A 17,579-nucleotide genomic window follows, 5' to 3' on the forward strand; every position below is an offset into this window, starting at 1 on the left:
CCTGGCTCGCATTCTTCCAGGGAGGCAGATACAGGCCACACAAATTCATAGTTAGATTGACCTGAGCATCTCTATTCTTTGTCAACAGCATGTACCTGAGCTAGTGGCAGGACCCCCTGCAGGGTTAATAGTCTGCATGGGCCTCCCACTTTGTCCTGAGCCCTCTTGACCTGCACACGCTGATTCTAAAAGGAAGTTCTCTCCACACCATGGGCTGGCAACAGCTCAGCAGCTCCTGTTCCCCCATGAAGGGTCAATGGCACATGGCACATCGAGAGGGGTTGAAAGAACAAAGGCAGGTAGATGACACCGCGTTTAAAAGGCAGACTTGGCTGAAGCTAGTTTCTTCTGACACGCATGCAATAATGATCTCTGCCAGGCATGGAAAGTGCAGCGTCAGTGGCTGACAGGGAGGAGCAGAGAAAGCCAGAGCCTATTGACATGGCACAGAAGTCACATCAAAAGCAAGAAGGATGCCCTGTGGAATGGAGACCAAGGCCAGGTCTGCACTGCCCCTTGTGTCAGCAAAACTTTTGTTGCCCAAGGGCATGAAGAGACACACCCAGGAGCTCACTTGCACACTGCTCTGTTAGCGGGAGATGCTCTCCCATTGCTAGAGCTACCAGCGCTCATTGAAGTGGGTGTGTTATGCCAATGGGAGAGCTCTATCCCCCACCCCCCTGGAGTGCCCACATCAGCCATCTTACAGAGGCACAGCTAGATCAATACAGCTGTGCCGCTGTAAGCTAGCTAGAGTAGACATGGAGACTTCAAGAGAGGCAAAAAGATGAATAGCAGGAACCTTAGCTCACAGAGCTGGGATAAATATATACATGTGACTCGCCGGCCACTCAATCCTGGACACTCTGTCAAATATATCAGGGTGGGAGAAGAAGGCCAATGAGTGACAAAGGGAAGAGGATTGAAAACCACAATGACTTGGCCACTTTCCACAGATCCAGGCCAGCATCTAACGTGGGGCTGCACAGGTTCTGAAAGCATGGCTGGGGGTTGCAAGAACTACCCTGCCAAGACAGAGATGGGCCCAGACCAAAAATTCCCAGATTCCCACACCTCTGCACTTTGGGGTATCAGAAACCTGGATCAGAATTTTGCAGGTGGGGCCCGTATCTGCTTCCAAAGTGAGGCCGCTGCTCTGGGGGCAGCCTCAGAAGTCACTGGTGGCCAGAGGTGCCAGTGCCTCCAGTCCTCTAAAATAAGATCAGTGTCTCTTAAGATTCCTTAGCAAGGTTCTAAGAAGACAGGCTCTAAGATAGGGTCATGACTAGTGCACGGATACAAAATTAATACCCGTATCCACATCTGTGTCTGCAAAAATGAGCCGTGGAGATCTGCAGTGGATGCGGATACCTGTGGATAGCTGCAAATTTGCAGGGTTCTAGGTACAAAATGTGTATCCACATCCATATATGCAAAATGGAGCTGTGGATATCTGCATCCACGGATGTGGACACCTGTGGATATAAAACCGATATCCACAGATTTGGAGGGCTCCAGAGATGAGGATGACACATTGGTATGGGGGAGAGGGTGGCATGCCTAGACAAAAAGGTGTGGTTGATTGGATACTCTAGCACCACCTGTTCCCTATTGTTCTGGACACATTTCTACCAAACTTTCCCAAACTTGCCTGTGCTTTATGGAATCAAGTCTCTCAAAGCCACAGAACAGCGCACACAGAGTCAGAGGCAGCCCTGCATTCTGCAAGGCCTGGTGCAGAGATGGATAGGTGCACGGTGGGGAAGGGAGAACCAGGGAAATTTTTCATAAGCCAGGAAATTGGTTTGCCAGGTAGAGGGAGAAGTGGGTCCCTGCAATAACCCTTTACACCCAGATCATGGTTCAGCCTCTGCAAGTGCGCATGTGGCAGCCACCAAGGGTCAGCTGTGTTCTGTCCAGCTGGAATGGTGCACTAGGGGCTCTCTACAGGGCTCGTGCAACTTCAGGCTGCATCCAAGGCCAGTCCAGGCAATAACTCCAGCAGTACAAAGCGAGCTGCCGGCTGATTCAACAAATCATTAACCTCATCCCTCTAACCATGAATGCACTGACCTTGAACTCCTGATCAGGTGCGGCACTGTCAGGGCAGGTGGATTCCCTGCTGACAGACAGACAATCCCAACTTCTGTTGGCGGGTGTGAGAGACGTTCTGTGAGTGTGGTGCTCTCGGTCTCTGAGGGTCCCACAACTGGAACAGAAAAGGGTGCTACCGGGCAGGATTGAGGAACCCTGGCAAAAATGTCTGTGTCCCCCTGACTGGAATATCAACGAGTGTGACACTCGCAATGGGGAGGGCAAGCCAGCATGGCCTTCACCTAAGCTCTTCTCGGCTCGGCCAAGATTACAGCTCGATCCACTGTTACAAGCATTGAAATTCCCTGCCCACCAGATACACAAGCCAACAGCTGCTTTCAGTTGCAAGCGTTCCTCCAGAGCATCTCATTAGCCTGCCCCCAATAGGATCCCAATGTGTGCACGCCTGTTCAGGGAAGTCTGGCTGTTACGTGAGGCGCTGCTTAAGTCCCAGGTTTACCATCCATGTGCCAGCAGCTAATAACTGGGAACTGGAGCAGAGACCTTTTCGTTGGGGGTCCCCAAACAGCCAGAGGAGACAGAGGTTGGGGTCCTGTGAACACAGTGCCCTAACTAGGTATGGGAGAGACCTAGGTCTGGATTCCTGCTCTGGAGCAGAGAGTTAAAGCCAGGTCTCCCCTAAGCTCTGAAACAGGGATTTGAACCCAGCTCTGCCATAACCAACAGGTTCTTGGCTTTCCTGGGGTGGATCTCTCCCCCCTTTCTCCCATTGCAATTGTTGTCCAGGATGAGCCCCCCAAATCTGAGACTCTCTGGTCTGGCAACATCCATGATCTGGCAGGGACACAGATGTTTCTGGACCAACAAGTCCAGGAGCCCAGCAGGAGCCAGCCAGAAGAACGCATAGCTGGAGAGCCCTGGCTGGGCCAGGTGGCGGCCGTGGAGCCCTGGACAGGCTAGGGAATCCCCAGCAGTCCTGACAAGGTAAAGCCAGGCAGGAGCAAAGCCAGGTGGCGGCAGGGGAGCCTTGGCCAAGGAGCCCCGGGGAACACCCAGCAGCAGCGAGCCCATCAGCAGCCAGGTGGTCCCAGCTGGAATCCTGGGGAACTCTTGCAGCAGCGAGTGGGAGCCCAGCCTTGGGAGCTCTGGGGAGAGGAGCGCAGGAGTGGGGCAGCCAGCAGGGGAGCATTGATCTCCCCTGGATGGGCAAACTCCCTGGTTTGGGACCCCTCAGGTCCCGAGAGTGCTGGACCAGGGAGGTCCGACCTGTACTTTGCATAAAATACTTGAACAATCCTTGGACCAAATAGCGAGACGCAATGAAAATAACTAATCTGGAGATTAGGGCACTCCCCTGGATTAGTGGTCAATCCAACCTCAAGTCCCCATTACAACGAATAGGTAATGTCCTAATGCTACAGCTACACTAGCCCTTTTGTTGATAAAACTTTTGTTGGGGAGGGGGTGAAAAAAAGCAACAGCCCTGTGTGATATAAGTTACACTGTCAGAAGCACCAGTGTGGGCAGCGGTATAGCGATGGGACAGCTTCTCCTGCTGGCATAGCTTCTGCCACTGGCTAATGGCGGAGCTCTCTCCCATCAGCACAAAGCAGCTACCCAGGAGACATTACAGCAGCACCGCTGTGCCATTACAGTAATTCCTCATTTAACACGTGGCTGCTTAACATGTTTTTGCAATAGGACAATTTTTTTTTAGGGAACGTTTTTTGAATTACATGACCGTCCCCGGAATAATACGATTTCCCCAGCTGACCCCGTCGCTGGCGGCTGCACGGGGCTTCCCCCGCCTCCCTGCAAAGTGGCGGAGGGTTTGCTGCTTGCCGTGCTGTTCCCCGCTGATTCCCCTTTGCCGGACACCTTGCCCCATCTCCTCCGCCCCCACTTGCAGGCTGGCGGCTGGGTTTCCCCAGCTGGCCCGTTGCCAGTGGCTGCACAGGGCTTCCCCCGCCTCCCTGCAAAGCAGTGGAGGATTCGCAGCTCGCTGCACCGTTCCCTGCCGAACCCCCCTTGCCGGACGCAGTGCGGGTCCCGGCAGACCAGTCATAGGGGCATACTCCCAACCCAATCCCCCTCCCCTCTCCTCCCCTTCCCTTCCCTTCCCCAGAGCCAAACCTCTCCCCTCCCTGCTGTAACCCAGTCCCCTTTCTCCCCCCAACCTTATGTCCCGGTCCCAACAGACACCACTGTTTGAAACACAACCCCCACCTTTTCCATTATTTTCAGTGGGAAAATTGACCCCGCATAACACGTTTTCACTTAACACGATCATTTTCTGAAACATATCTACAGTGTTAAATGAGGAATTACTGTATAAGGCCTCTAATGTAGCCTAAAAATTACAAGGGGGCCACTGCTTTCATTCAAGCCAACACGGGCTTCTCCAATTCACTGATCATTTCCACAATGCTCAGATCCGGGTCAAACCAAACTAATATTTGTTTCCAGTGCCAGCAATTCACACAGTGCAGCTATTCACACAGTCCTCTTCACAGTGCCTCCCACCCCTTACGTGTACACACGCGCACACACACATCTCTGCCGAGACACCACTAAAGTTGAGCGGCAGCTTCCAAGTACCCAATATACCTCAGGACACTGCTCTCCCCAGGGTTGATAGGTGTCCGGTTTTCGCCCGGACAGTCTGGTATTTGTGGCCCCTGTCCGGTAAAAAAAACCAGAATATACAGGACATGTAAAATGTATCTGGCAACCCTACTCTCCCCAGGAAGACAGTGTGTGAAGAGAAGAAATTTCTAGCCTTCGCTTAGAGTAAATTACATTCCTGCAGCCTGTCCCACCACGTCTTTCCTCCCACTCCCTCATACATTCTCTCTTGCTTTTCTGCCTTTACATTCCTATTCCCTCAGTGTGTATCCTCCTCACAGCCCATAACTGTCTCTGCCCATCCCTTTTGCTACCTGGCCCATGCACTCCCTAACCCCAAAGCTACCACCTTACTCCCTACTGCCTGTCCCTCTCAGAGCCCTGTGCTTTCCACCCGCCAGTGCCCATTCCCTTTGCTTTCCATCCATCTCTGCCCATCTCTCTAGCATCCCTTGCTCCCAAGTCCCCTCACTGCCCATTTCCCTCTCTGGTGTTCCTCCCTTCTCACCTCAGAATTTCAACAAGGAACGTTCCCTTCAGTTAGTCACTCAAAGTGAATTCAGTTGTTTTCGTTCAGGTCCCTCTTCCTCACCTAACAGCAGCAGGGGCTTCTCTCAGTCACAGACGCCTTTGCCTGTCCATCAAAGTGCTCCAGGCACCCCTGGAATCCAGCAACCAGTTCTGCTGAAATGTCCGTAAAGACTGCAGGATCACTGCCTAAGTGACAGCCCCCTTTAAGGAGTCCCCTGTGGCCCCAGCACTAACAGCATGACGGACTCAGACAGACTCAGACAGACACACGGACTAAACAGTTACCCAGTTCACCGGAATGCAGCTCAAGTCTCCGCAGGCAGTGCAGTACTCAGTCACTGGCGGCCAACAGGCAACCTACTGTATGCAAGAAGAGGCAAATCAAGGTGCCTACAACTCAGGGAGAGAGGGGGGTTAGATAAAGATCCCTCCCCTTCTCCTCCTCTTCCCCTCCTGGCCCCCTCCATCAGATCTCCCTGTCAAATTATCACCCAGTTCCCCTGTGGGCGGAGTGAGAGAGAGAGGGGAGTGTGTGTGAGCAATAGAAATATCTCCTCCCCTCCCTTCCACTACTTCCCTCTCTAGACCTTGAACTGTAATAGGAGGCACTGGCAGACAGAGAACGGTGGAAAGAGGCCATGGCAGGCAGAACTAAGGACAGAAGTTTCTAGGCAGCGGTTACAACATTCAGTCGAACTAATCCAAGTCCCGTTACACTCACTGGAACAAAGCAAGCTCTCCTCTCACACACCATTTGAGAAAGCCCAACCAGCCTGTCTCACATCCCCAGCTCCTTAAATTGTGGAATCCCCTTATGCTGGTCTGGGACATGGAATGAATGACCTCAAACTCCACCAGCAACCATTACGCTAAGCCGGCTTCCGCGCTGGAGCCCAGCACAGAGTAACACGAATGAAGAACCCAGCTGTCAACCTGCAACTTGGAAGGGAGGAACTAGGAGCTGAGAGACAGAGAAAGGTTTTTTTCGATTGTGCTCGGGGCAAGCTATTGAAATGTCTGCGCTTTACTGCGCACACAGGAACATCCAGTCTGAGTTCATGGCTTGTGTAAAAGTATCATTCTTGGCCAATGCCAGCATGCTCCAGGCCTTTGTTTTGACACATGCTCCCTCGGTTGTTTTCACGTGATGCCACGGCTTGTTTAAATGAACGCTCCCGGTGTATCTTCCATAAATGCTCCCAATTCCTCTTTAGAGCAGCTTCTTTGTATCTATGTTTGTGTCTCTACTGGGAGTGATTTAGGCCTGGCTACTCGCATGATCAGTTGCAGGACCTAGGGTGCCTCCGGTTTACTCATTAGGACTCAGTCTCCGACCCCCATTCTGCAAACACAGACCCTGGGCACAAAGCTAAGGGTTTGCAGGATCAGGGCCTATACATTCACACTGGGCTCCCAATGCACTTCCTGATCCATTGATCTAGGTTGGGCACAACTGGGTACTGAGTACCTGCAATTGCCATCAGTGGGAGCCCATCACATGGAAGTTGAGGGCACTTGGGGAACAACAGGAAACAATCAGCCCCTGGATGTGCTGGGACTTCGGAGTGAGGCTGTCGGTTCTTTTATATCATTTCCCAACAAAATTCAGCTGAGACTCCAAAAGGGAGGTGGTGAGGTCATATTTACAAATACTCAGTGACTCCTGATGTAGGCAAGGATCCCAGGGCAATCTGGGCAGTGTTTAGATGGTCATCCTGTAATAGTAGGGCCCTCAGCATAAGCCAATACATAGCGACTCAGGATTGTGTTTTATGAAGTGTGTGTGTGGGCGGGGGGAGGGGAGGAGGGAAGAAGCCTATTTTCTATTTGGACATGCATTTGTCTCCATGCAACCACTGAACCATAGGATCAGAGCCTGGTCCAATCTATCACCCCACCCGGCCGCCAAAGCCACATAGAGAGACTTTGAAGCTGCTCTAATAAGGCTGCTGAAAATTCCTCCAGCTTGGGGAAAAGCTGCATGCTGCCCCTTCCCAGCCATAGTGCCCCCCGTAAAGGGGTCAGATCCAGGCTGGGGCCAGAGGGCTGCTGTGTTCTATTGATCTCTAGCTGGTGAAACAACTCCTTGCAGCTATTACAGCCATGTAAATGAAAGACATTAATCTGGGTACTAAACCAGTTTACAGGGAGCACGAAGTAGGGTTCCTTTCTCATGGTTGGTAACCAGACTACTGAGGCCCCGCCCTCTGCCTCACTTCTACCCCCCCCAAAGCCCCATCCCTGCCTCCCTCCTAGGCCACGTCTACACTACGAGTTTTCCCAGCAAAAAATATGCTAATGAGGGAGTAATTTGCATGAGTCACAATCTCATTTGCATATTTTCTGCCGACCCATATTTGCACTGTGGGGGGTTGCACAAAAACAAGCAATGTGGATGTTTTCTTTTTGAACAAAACCCCCTTTTCCGCAAGGTCGTTATGCCCCGAAAGAGGTAGACCGATCCTGCAGAAAAAGGGGTTACTGCACAAAAGGAAAATGTCCACACTACTTGTTTTGGGGCAAAAACCCCTAGCCCAAAACCAATCGGCAGGAAATATGCAAATGAGATTGTGACTCATGCAAATTAGTCCTTCATTAGCATATTTTTTGCCGGGGAAAACTCATAGTGGAGACGTAGCCTTAGGGTTACTGAAGATTTTAAAAGAGCAAGCTTCAGAGCTTGTCAAATGGCACGTAGATGCACAAGCCAAAATCCGTACTGTTTGGGTGAAAACTGGATGGGTAGAATCCTTACCACAAAGGTGCTCCTCTGGCCAAACAGAGCACGGCCAGATCTAATGGTTGAAGGCCTAGTTCCAGTATTAACCATGAACATGCTAGCCGCTGTCAAAGCACTCGGGCTTTATCAAGAAATGGGCTGATGCAGCAGTAAGGTCCCTCCCCACCTGGGCACAGAAATAGGTTTATTCTTCTTTCACTTACGTCAAGAGAGTCAGGTCTGTAAATCTCTAATGAGGCTAGATTTAAGCTCTAATGGGAATAAGTCTGAACACCCAGGGCTTATCTTAACAACGTACTGTTTTAAACCATAGCAATAAAGTTGAAGTGTTATAGCCCACACTTAGCAAGGGATGCAAGTATACGGATATAAAACTGCTTATTTGGCATTGCTTATTGCTCTGTGGGAAAGGGAATACACCGACATTTGTAGAGCTGATAGAAAAATGCTGATTAGACAATGCTGAAACATTTTGAGGAAACATGGATTTCACCAGTTTTTTCAAATGGAAAACAATCGTAGGGTACGTCTAGACTACATGCCTCTGGCGACAGAGGCATGTAGATTAGACTACCCGGCATAGGAAAATGAAGCGGCGGTTTAAATAATCGCCGCTTCATTTAAATTTACATGGCTGCCGCGCTGAGCCGATCAGCTGTTTGTCAGCTGGTAGTCATACCTGGGAGGTCGACAAATGCCTTTGATGTCGACCGCGGAACATCCAGACTACCGCGCTGAGCCGACAAACAGCTGATCGGCTCAGCGCGGCAGCCATGTAAATTTAAATGAAGCGGCGATTATTTAAACCGCCGCTTCATTTTCCTATGCCGGGTAGTCTAATCTACATGCCTCTGTTGCCAGAGGCATGTAGTCTAGACGTACCCAGAATGTTTAACTTTTATCAGCTGTAAATTCAAAATGCTTAAATAAGGACCAAGCAAAATATTTTGGAATATTTCAGAGATTTCCGCTTCATGTACTTATACAGGCCAAAATGAAATCTCAAAATCTGCCAATGGATGGGAATTACATTTTCCCCTACCTATATCAGTATGAGACACCTTTGTTCTGCTATCAGTGCACCCATTCTTAGAGTGGTGCACATATAAACTATTTTGGTTTAAAAAATAAAAGTCTCTCCCTTCACTCCCTGCCAACTCATTCCTCTCCACCCTGAAATAGCTAGAATGGTATAAACACTGTGCATAGGCCAAAGCTGAGAGAGGCTTTTCAAAGGTAGAGCATATTCACTGTTTCTAGCAACTCCCAGGAGATAAGGGAACAGTCCCAGATCAGATCGTGAACGGATGAATAATTCAGGTTGATAACCAGAGGCATTTTGAGGCATATCATAGCAATTTTCTGACTAGAAACACCCAAAAAAGATCAGTACAGGTTGAACTTTTCTAGTCAGGCACTCTAGTCCAGCAACATTCATGGTCCGGATGATTTTAGTTGGCCACTCCCATGATAAGTGGACATCCAGCTAAGTTTCCCACCATCCCATCAAGTTTGTTTACAGTCCTGGCTCTTAGTGTTCTGTGCTGATATTTAGCTCTAATTTACCCCAAAACGTCTTCTAAGACCCTAATGAGTGGTGGAAGTGTTGGTAATGTTATTAAATAATTTTGACCTCCTGTGGTCCAGCAAATTCTCTAGTTGGGCACTGGTCAGATCCCAAGGGTGCTGGACTAGAGAGGTTCAACCAGTACACACCAGCAAATTGATCTGCATGTGTCAGGATTTCTCTTCTGGAGTTGCTATGATGCATGGGCAACTCTGCTTGGCTGGTACTAAACAGTTCCAAATAGCATGTACATGAAGTTCACAGGCGCTACTAAAATGGGGAGAACAGAAAAGCAATAAAAGGTAACCTACCAGCATAGAGGTGAGAAATATGGGCAGGAAATTAAAAATGACATTCACGTTGGAAAATAAATCCAAGCCTCTAGAGTAATATCTTGAAGCATGGTTGTGCACAGGAAGAAACCTAGAAAGCAGTAATTTTAAAAGCAGAGCACAAGTTGGGGGGGGAGGGGTAGAAAGGGCAGGAGGTGCTATTTGTACAAGTTTCATCCACAAAATATATTCCACCCACTTACAGCTCCAAAATGAGATGCCACTCACAACAGATGACAGATATTCAGTACATGATCACGTGCTACTTTGCTTCGCTGGGCTCCCTGATCTCTCCCTTCCTTCAGTATTCATAGGCTCTATAACATCTGTGGGGCTTGCTCCTCTGTGATTGGGGTGGTTGTGTGAGGAGAATGCTGGTGGTAAGTCCCAAATGCCACCCACTTGTGACAGCAAAATGAGACCTCATTTGCACTGAATTGTGAAGATCTGTGATCCTCCCTCTGCTTTCCTACATGAGGGATAAAATAGTTAACGATGCTGCCCTTAAAAATCTAATCCCTAGGCATCTTACATTATCACCTCCCTGACATGAGTGAGAAAGTTCGCACCTCTGGTGTTCCTGGCTTTCTTGCAGACTCATTTGTATAGAAGTAACACTCAATTCTCAATTTCAAGTTTAGCAGTGCCAGGATGGCGTGTGTGGGCATACTGGCTGCTTCCCAGCCCTGGTTGGAAGCACCTAGCAGCTACAAAGGAAAACAAATCAGATGTGAGTTTGCAATGAGATTTGGAAAGAAAATAAACCCAATGCCCTGATGAACTGTGCACCTAAAATTATCATGTCCCGAACCAGGACAAGAGCGGGCCAGGGAGGAGTAGTCCTTCGGATAGCTGTGGGGCAACCACCTCTGGAACTTCAAATTCAGGATGTACGATCCTTTCCTCAGCATCTCCATGGGGCAGAGGCATAGCTTGATCCCACTCTGCCTGTTATGTAAAGGATCAGCTGCCTTTGCTGTTCAGGGTGGTGTTTTCAGGAATAGTTTACAAGCTGCTTTAGATGTGAGGAGCCCATCCTTAGGGAAGGACTTTCCTGCACCATTAAGCATCAGGTTCCCTTGTAGGCTGTCTCCACAAAGAGGCTGAGAATAGATGGGGCCACATGACCACCTCCTGGGCTGGCATAAAGTAAATGGAAACAGAGCAGATGGAGAAGCCCAAAACAGTGCTGTCACTGTGCCACCTCGTGCCTTTTCCACCAAGCTGCTGTCCTCTGGAAGGTCTCTCGTCTATTTAAAGCCCATTCTCAGCTTGCCAGGCACGCAACCTGCCTGCCAGACATGGAGCATGAACCCCAGCACTGCTTAGGGACTGATGCGGAGCTTGACAGGCTAGTATTTAGTCACCCTTCAGCCCATGGATGCCTTTGTTATGTGCTGTTGGCTGACAATGGGAACATGTCGTAGTTTAGCGATGTTCTTCTCATCCCAGCTCTCTATTCATCTCTTGCCAGCTGGCAAGGCTCCTCTACCTCCCGTTCTGCCTGCCCCTTTCTTCTTCAGGCAGGTGCTGGTTTTAGTCAAACCCACTGGATCTATTTTTCACCCCTTGGTCTCTCTGTGTAGTTATGACATGTCTTCCAAACAACCAGCCCTGGGGCCTTTCCAGGGAACTCCCTTCTTGGCACACAAGCAAAACACTGCGGGTGTGAAAGGGAGGGGCTGCTTCCAGGAGGTATGCAAACCTTTCCCAAAGACAACAGTTCCCAGGGTCCGTGTTTCTGGAACAGCCGAGCCATCCCAGCTTGCCCATGGAGATGCTATAACTCCATCCCAAGGCTCCAGCTCCTGGGAACCACTCTGCCCTCCGCGGGTACCAACGGTTCCATGCAGTGCTGCCATCTCATGTGATCTGAACACGTCTCACTCTTGCATTTTGCGGGAATCCCCAGCTTCTAGAACCCTGGGATAAAGGGAGGCACTCTGAGCACCCATTCCAGAAGTTTCTAGCGCCACGGGTTGCAGAGAAATGTTTGGCAACGTGACCTGAGCGCACCCAAGGTGTTCAGAAACCAGAAGGCAAAGGACAAGAACCCACCCTTTAGTGACTTCTAAAGTCTCATGATGCCTGAAGGCTTGTGGGGTGGCCCTATTGATAACACGTGGGCTGCAGCTAGTCTTCTCACTGGGACCAAGCGGACGACATGATCATTAGCAGGGACAGATCCCAAATCATTCCGCAGCCAAGGCTTCTATAATGGTATGTCTACACTCCAGCTTGAGGAGACGTACCCTAACCAGCTCTGTTGGAGCCATCACACTAGACTCTCAGACTTTAAGGTCAGAAGGGACCATTATGATCATCTAGTCTGACCCCCTGCACAGTGCAGGCCACAGAATCTCGCCCACCCCTCTTAGAATAATCCTCTCACCTATGTCTCAGATATTGAAGCCTTCAAATACTTTGAAGGCCCCAACATGCAGAGAGTCCTTCAGCTGTGATCTGTGCCCAATGCTACAGAGGAAGGCGAAAAACCTCCAGGGCCTCTGCCAATCTACCCTGGAGGAAAATTCCTTCCTGACCCCAAATATGGCGATCAGCTAAACCCTGAGCATGTGGGCAAGACTCACCAGCCAGACACCCAGAAAGTTCCCTATAGCAACTCCTATCATCCCTCCATTGACCTATTTCCAACTGGTAATGAATCGTCAATTAGTTACCAAGATCATGTTATTTCATCCAACCATCCCCTTATCATAGAATCATAGAACTGGAAGAGACCTCAGAAGGTCTAAACATGGAGTGCAGCCACAGTGGCACCCGAGGGGTGGTAGCCACCCTGAATACAGGCCTAGTGTCTTGGATGGGCAAATACTCAGGGCAGCTAGCCTCTCCCATGGCTTGCCCAACTGTGCCTACGCCTCTATATTTAGCAGGCTGGATCGATCAGAGCTAGTTTGGAGCACGTGCCCATGAGGTGGAAATTACAGGCCCAGCACCACATGCAGATATACCCTAACCTGAGGTAAAGACCACTCTGGTAATTGTGTGAGCATTGGGGCTTACAGCCTCCAGGGGCCTCAATGACACACACACACACACACGAGCAGGCCCATCGCTCTACCTAGCAGCGTGCACGCAGCCACCAATGCATTCAGGGGTGCCCACAGACACCCTGCAGCATCTCCCTAGCAATGACAGCAATCCCTAGGAGTGTCTGTCCTGATGTGGGGGGCACAACCAGGGATGTAAGTGACGAGTTGACTAGTCCCTCGACTAGTTGCTTCCCCCCCGCCAACCCTTGATGCCTCTATCAGCACCGCCTCCACAGGGGGCAGGGAAGGGTAGCAGGGACCAAGCGCGTGCTGGGAATCAGCTGAGATTCCTGGCTCGCACCCAGTCCCAGAGGCTATGCCTCTGCCTTTTAAATGTATTAAGAGCCTGCCAGCTCTTCAGTCATTTAAAAAGCAGAAGTGCAGGGGGAGGAGGCCCCTGGCATGACCCAGGAGTCAGCTGTCCCAGCTCACACCAGGTCCCCGCACTGCGCACCAGCCTTTAAATGTATTAAGAGCCTGCCAAGCTCTTAATGCATTTAAAAGGCATAGCCGGGGCGGGAGCTAACCCCACTGCAGCTCACCCGCTTATGAACTAGTTGATGGAAAAAATTCGTTGACGAGTTGACTAAACTAAATTTAACATCCCTAGGCACAGCTCTCTCCCCATCAGCCAAGCTGCCTCCAGAGGTAGAAGTGTACCTACCAAGGTCCTGGAAATAAAGGTAAATTCTGGACACCACCTCTCACCCATAGTAGTATCACTCTTGATCCTCCAGAAGAGCAAACAGTGGGAATGCAAACAACAGCTCTCAAGTGCTCTTGATGCAATCTAGGAAATTACTGCATTCAAACAGCCAGTGCTAATATAATGGTATGTTTCTCCCAAGGGTTCTTCAGCACATGTGCTGCCTCCTTCACAATCAAGAGGGGCTCTCATAGAATCATAGAACTGGAAGGAACCTCAAGAAGTCATCTAGTGCAGGCCTCTGCCCTCAGGACAGTACCAAGTACCATCTAGACCACCCCGACTGGTATTTGTCTAACCTGCTCTTAAAAATCTCCACTGACAGATCCCACACCCTCCTAGGCAATTTAGTCCAGTGTTTAACCATCCTGACATGTAGGAAGTTTTTCCTAAAGTCCAACCTGAACCTCCCTTGCTACAATTTAAGCCCATTGATTCTTGTCCTATCATCAGAGGTTAAGGAGAATAATTTTCCTCTCTTCGCCATATAGGTACTTGAAAGCTGTTATGTCCCTTCTCAGTCTTCTCTTTTCCAGACCAAAAATCATCCCAATTTTTGTTTTCTAGACCTTTAATGATTTTTGTTGCTCTTCTCTGGACCGTCTCCATTTTGTCCACATCTTTCCTGCAACTTGGCACCCAGAACTGGACACAACACTCCAACTGAGGCCTAATCATTGCAGAGTTAGAATCATAGAATCAGAACTGGAAGAGACCTCAGGAGGTTATCAAGTCCAGCCCCCTGCCCAAGGCAGGACCAATCCCAACTAAATCAACCCAGCCAGGGCTTTGTCAAGCCGAGACTTAAAAATCTCTAGGGATGGAGATTCCACCACTTCCTTAGGTAACCCATTCCAGTGCTTCACCACCCTCCTAGGGAAATAGTTTTCCCTAATATCCAACCTAAACCTCCCCCACTGTAACTTGAGACCATTGCTCCTTGTTCTGCCATCCATCACTACTGTGAACAGCCTTTCTCCATCCTCCTTGGAGCCTCTCTTCAGGAAGTTGAAGGCTGCTATCAAATCCCCCCTCACTCTTCTCTTCTGAAGACTAAACAGACCCAAATCCCCCAGTCTCTCCTCATAGGTCATGTGCTCCAGCCCCCTATAATCATTTTGGTTGTCCTCCACTGGACCCCCTCCAATGTGTCCACATCCTTTCTATAGTGGTGGGCCCAGAACTGGACACAATACTCCAGATGTGGCCTCACCAGAGCTGAATAAAGGGGAATAATCACTTCTCTAGATCTGCTGGCAATGCTCCTAATGTAACCTAATATACCATTAGCCTTTTTGGCTACAAGAGCACACTGTTGACTCATATCCAGCTTCTCATCCACTGTAATCCCCAGCAGTGGCGGCCCGCCAATACAGGTGACCTAGGCGGTCGCCTAGGGTGCCAGGATAAACGGCTGCTGAGGGCTTTGGAGGCGGGGGGGGGGGGCGATCGCGTGTCGATCGCACATTTCGCCTAGGGCACCAGTTGCTGGCAGCTCATCTAGGGCCGCTCCTGAAACCCACGTCCTTTTCCACAGAACTGCTATTTAGCCAGTCAGTCCCCAGCCTGTAACAATGTTTGGGTTTCTTCTGTCCCAAGTGTAGGACTCTGCACTTGCCCTTGTTGAACCTAGTCAGATTTATTTTGGCCCAATCCTCTAATCTGTCCAGGTCACTCTGGACTCTATCCCTGCCCTCCAGCATATCTACCTCTCCCCCTAGCTTAGTGTCATCTGCAAACTTGCTGAAGGTGCAATCCATCCCCTCATCCAGGTCAATAATAAAGATATTGAACAAAACCAGTCCTAGAACAGATCCTTGGGGCACTCCGCTAGAAACCGACCACCAATCTGACCTCGAACCGTTGATCACTATCCGTTGGACCCGACAGTCTAGCCAGCTTTCTATCCACCTTACAGTCCATTTATCCAATCCATACTCCCTTAACTTGCTGGCAAGAATATTGTAGGAGACCGTATCAAAAGCGTTACTAAAGTCAAGGTATATCACATCCACTGACTTCCCCATATACACAAAGCCAGTTACCTCATCAGAGAAGCTAATCAGATTGGTCAGGCACAACTTGCCCTTCGTGAATCCATGTTGACTATTCCTGATAATTTTTCCCTCTTCCAAGTGCTTCAAAATGGATTTCTTGAGGATCCCCTCCATGATTTTTCCGGGGACTGAGGTAAGGCTGACTGGTCTGTAGTTCCCTGGATTGTCCTTTTTCCCTTTTTTAAAGATGGGCACTACATTTGCCTTTTTCCAATCATCCGGGATCTCTCCCGATCTCCACGAGTTTTGAAAGATAATGGCCAAAGGCTCTGCAATAACATTTGCCAACTCCCTCAGTACCCTTGGATGCATTAAATCCGGACCCATGGATTTGTGTATGTTTAGCTTTTCTAAATAGTTCCTAACCTGTTCCTTCCCCACCAACAGCTGTCCAGCTCCTTCCCATACTGCGTTGCCTAGTGCATTAGTCTGGGAGCTGACCTTGTCTGTGAAGACAGAGGCAAAGAAAGCATTGAGTACTTCAGCTTTTCCCACATCATCCGTCACTAGGTTACCTTCCTCATCCAGTAAGGGCCCCACAACCTCTCTGATCACCCTCTTATTGCTAACATGCCTGTAGAAGCCTTTCTTGTTACCCTTCACATCTCTTCCTAGCTTCCCCTTTCCCCCTTGTGCTTTCGCCTTCCTGATAACTCCCCTGCATTCTCGAGCAATATATTTATACTCCTCTTTAGTCATCTGTCCAAGTTTCCACTTCTTGCAAGCTTCCTTTTTGAGTTTAAGCTCACCAAGGATTTCCCTGGTAAGCCAATCTGGTCACCTACCATATTTGCTTTTCTTACTGCGCATCAGGATGGTTTCTTCCTGTGCCTTTAATAAGGCTTCTTTAAAATGCTGCCAGCTCTCCTGGACTCCTTTCCTCTTCGTGTAAGCATCCCAGGGAATCCTGCCCATCAGTTCTCTGTGGGAGTCAAAGTCTGCTTTTCTGAAGTCCAGAGTGTGTACTTTGCTACTGTCCTTTCTTGATCTGAAGAATTACTTCTTGTGTCCTGCTTACAATAATCCTGCTAATACTTCCCAGAATGATTTTGCCTTTTTGCAACAATATGATACTGTTGACTCATATTTTCTTTGTATTCTACTAGGACTCCTTGTATCCTTATCTGTAGTACTCCTTCCTAGGAGGTCATTTCTAATTTTGTGTGTGTGCAATTGATTGTTCTTTTCTAGGTGGAGTGCTTTTTATTTGTCCTTTTGAATTTCATCCTGTTGACTTCAGACCGTTTCTCAGTTTGTCCACCCTTAATAAAAGCCTTCTAGATTTTAAGATAAGTCTTAGCAATGTCCTGCCAACTATACTTCCTAATAAAATTGCAACTCAGGCCACACAGTTGCTATTTGGACCCCCATACTACAACTGAAAACTAGCACGATCTTCCCTTACATAGTGAAAACTAGGGTTGGTGTACTAGCCATGCCATGTTGAAGTGACATACAGATTTGTGGTAGATCTATATTTATTATCCTAAACTCTCCATCCCTTCAAAGAGGTTTTGTTTTTGTTTGGTTGGGGTTGCTGTTTTTTGTTTTCGTGGTGTTTGTTTTCCCCATATGTTGCTCATTGTATCCCAGAAGCCAGCTGAGTGCCTGGCTCACAGCATCCGTGAACCCATCCAGCAGCCACCCTGCATCCTGGCCAGGAGATGTTACAGATTCCACAAAAGAATCATGAGCTGGGATTCCAGGCACTGGTGCTTTTCCCTATGGCCGCACATCATTTATAGTCCTAAATGAGGGGCGTTAAAGTCTCTCCATGCCAGGATGGATGTGATGTCAGGAGTCATCTATTGCACTGCACCAAAAAGTAGGGCCCTAGACTCGGATGGAGAGAAAACAGAAGGGAACTCATCATAAAGCTCAGAGGGTATGTCTACACTACAGCACTAATT

At 49.2% G+C, this 17,579-nt stretch overlaps 1 protein-coding gene across 4 annotated transcripts in view; it reads right to left on the reverse strand.

The window, feature by feature from the left end:
- SLC6A12 (solute carrier family 6 member 12) overlaps positions 1-5,699 on the reverse strand; it is a 54,145-nt gene extending 48,446 nt beyond the window's left edge. The window contains exon 1 of one of the 4 annotated variants that reach the window (XM_075940841.2): positions 5,506-5,699. The gene's annotated coding sequence lies outside the window, so the exon portion shown is untranslated. The other 3 variants (XM_075940838.2, XM_075940853.2, XM_075940843.2) reach the window with 3 other exon arrangements.
- Between the last annotated feature and the right edge of the window lie 11,880 nt (positions 5,700-17,579).

This window comes from Pelodiscus sinensis, chromosome 1, assembly GCF_052426305.1.
Source record: "Pelodiscus sinensis isolate ZL-2025 chromosome 1, ASM5242630v1, whole genome shotgun sequence".
NCBI classification, from domain to species: domain Eukaryota; kingdom Metazoa; phylum Chordata; order Testudines; family Trionychidae; genus Pelodiscus; species Pelodiscus sinensis.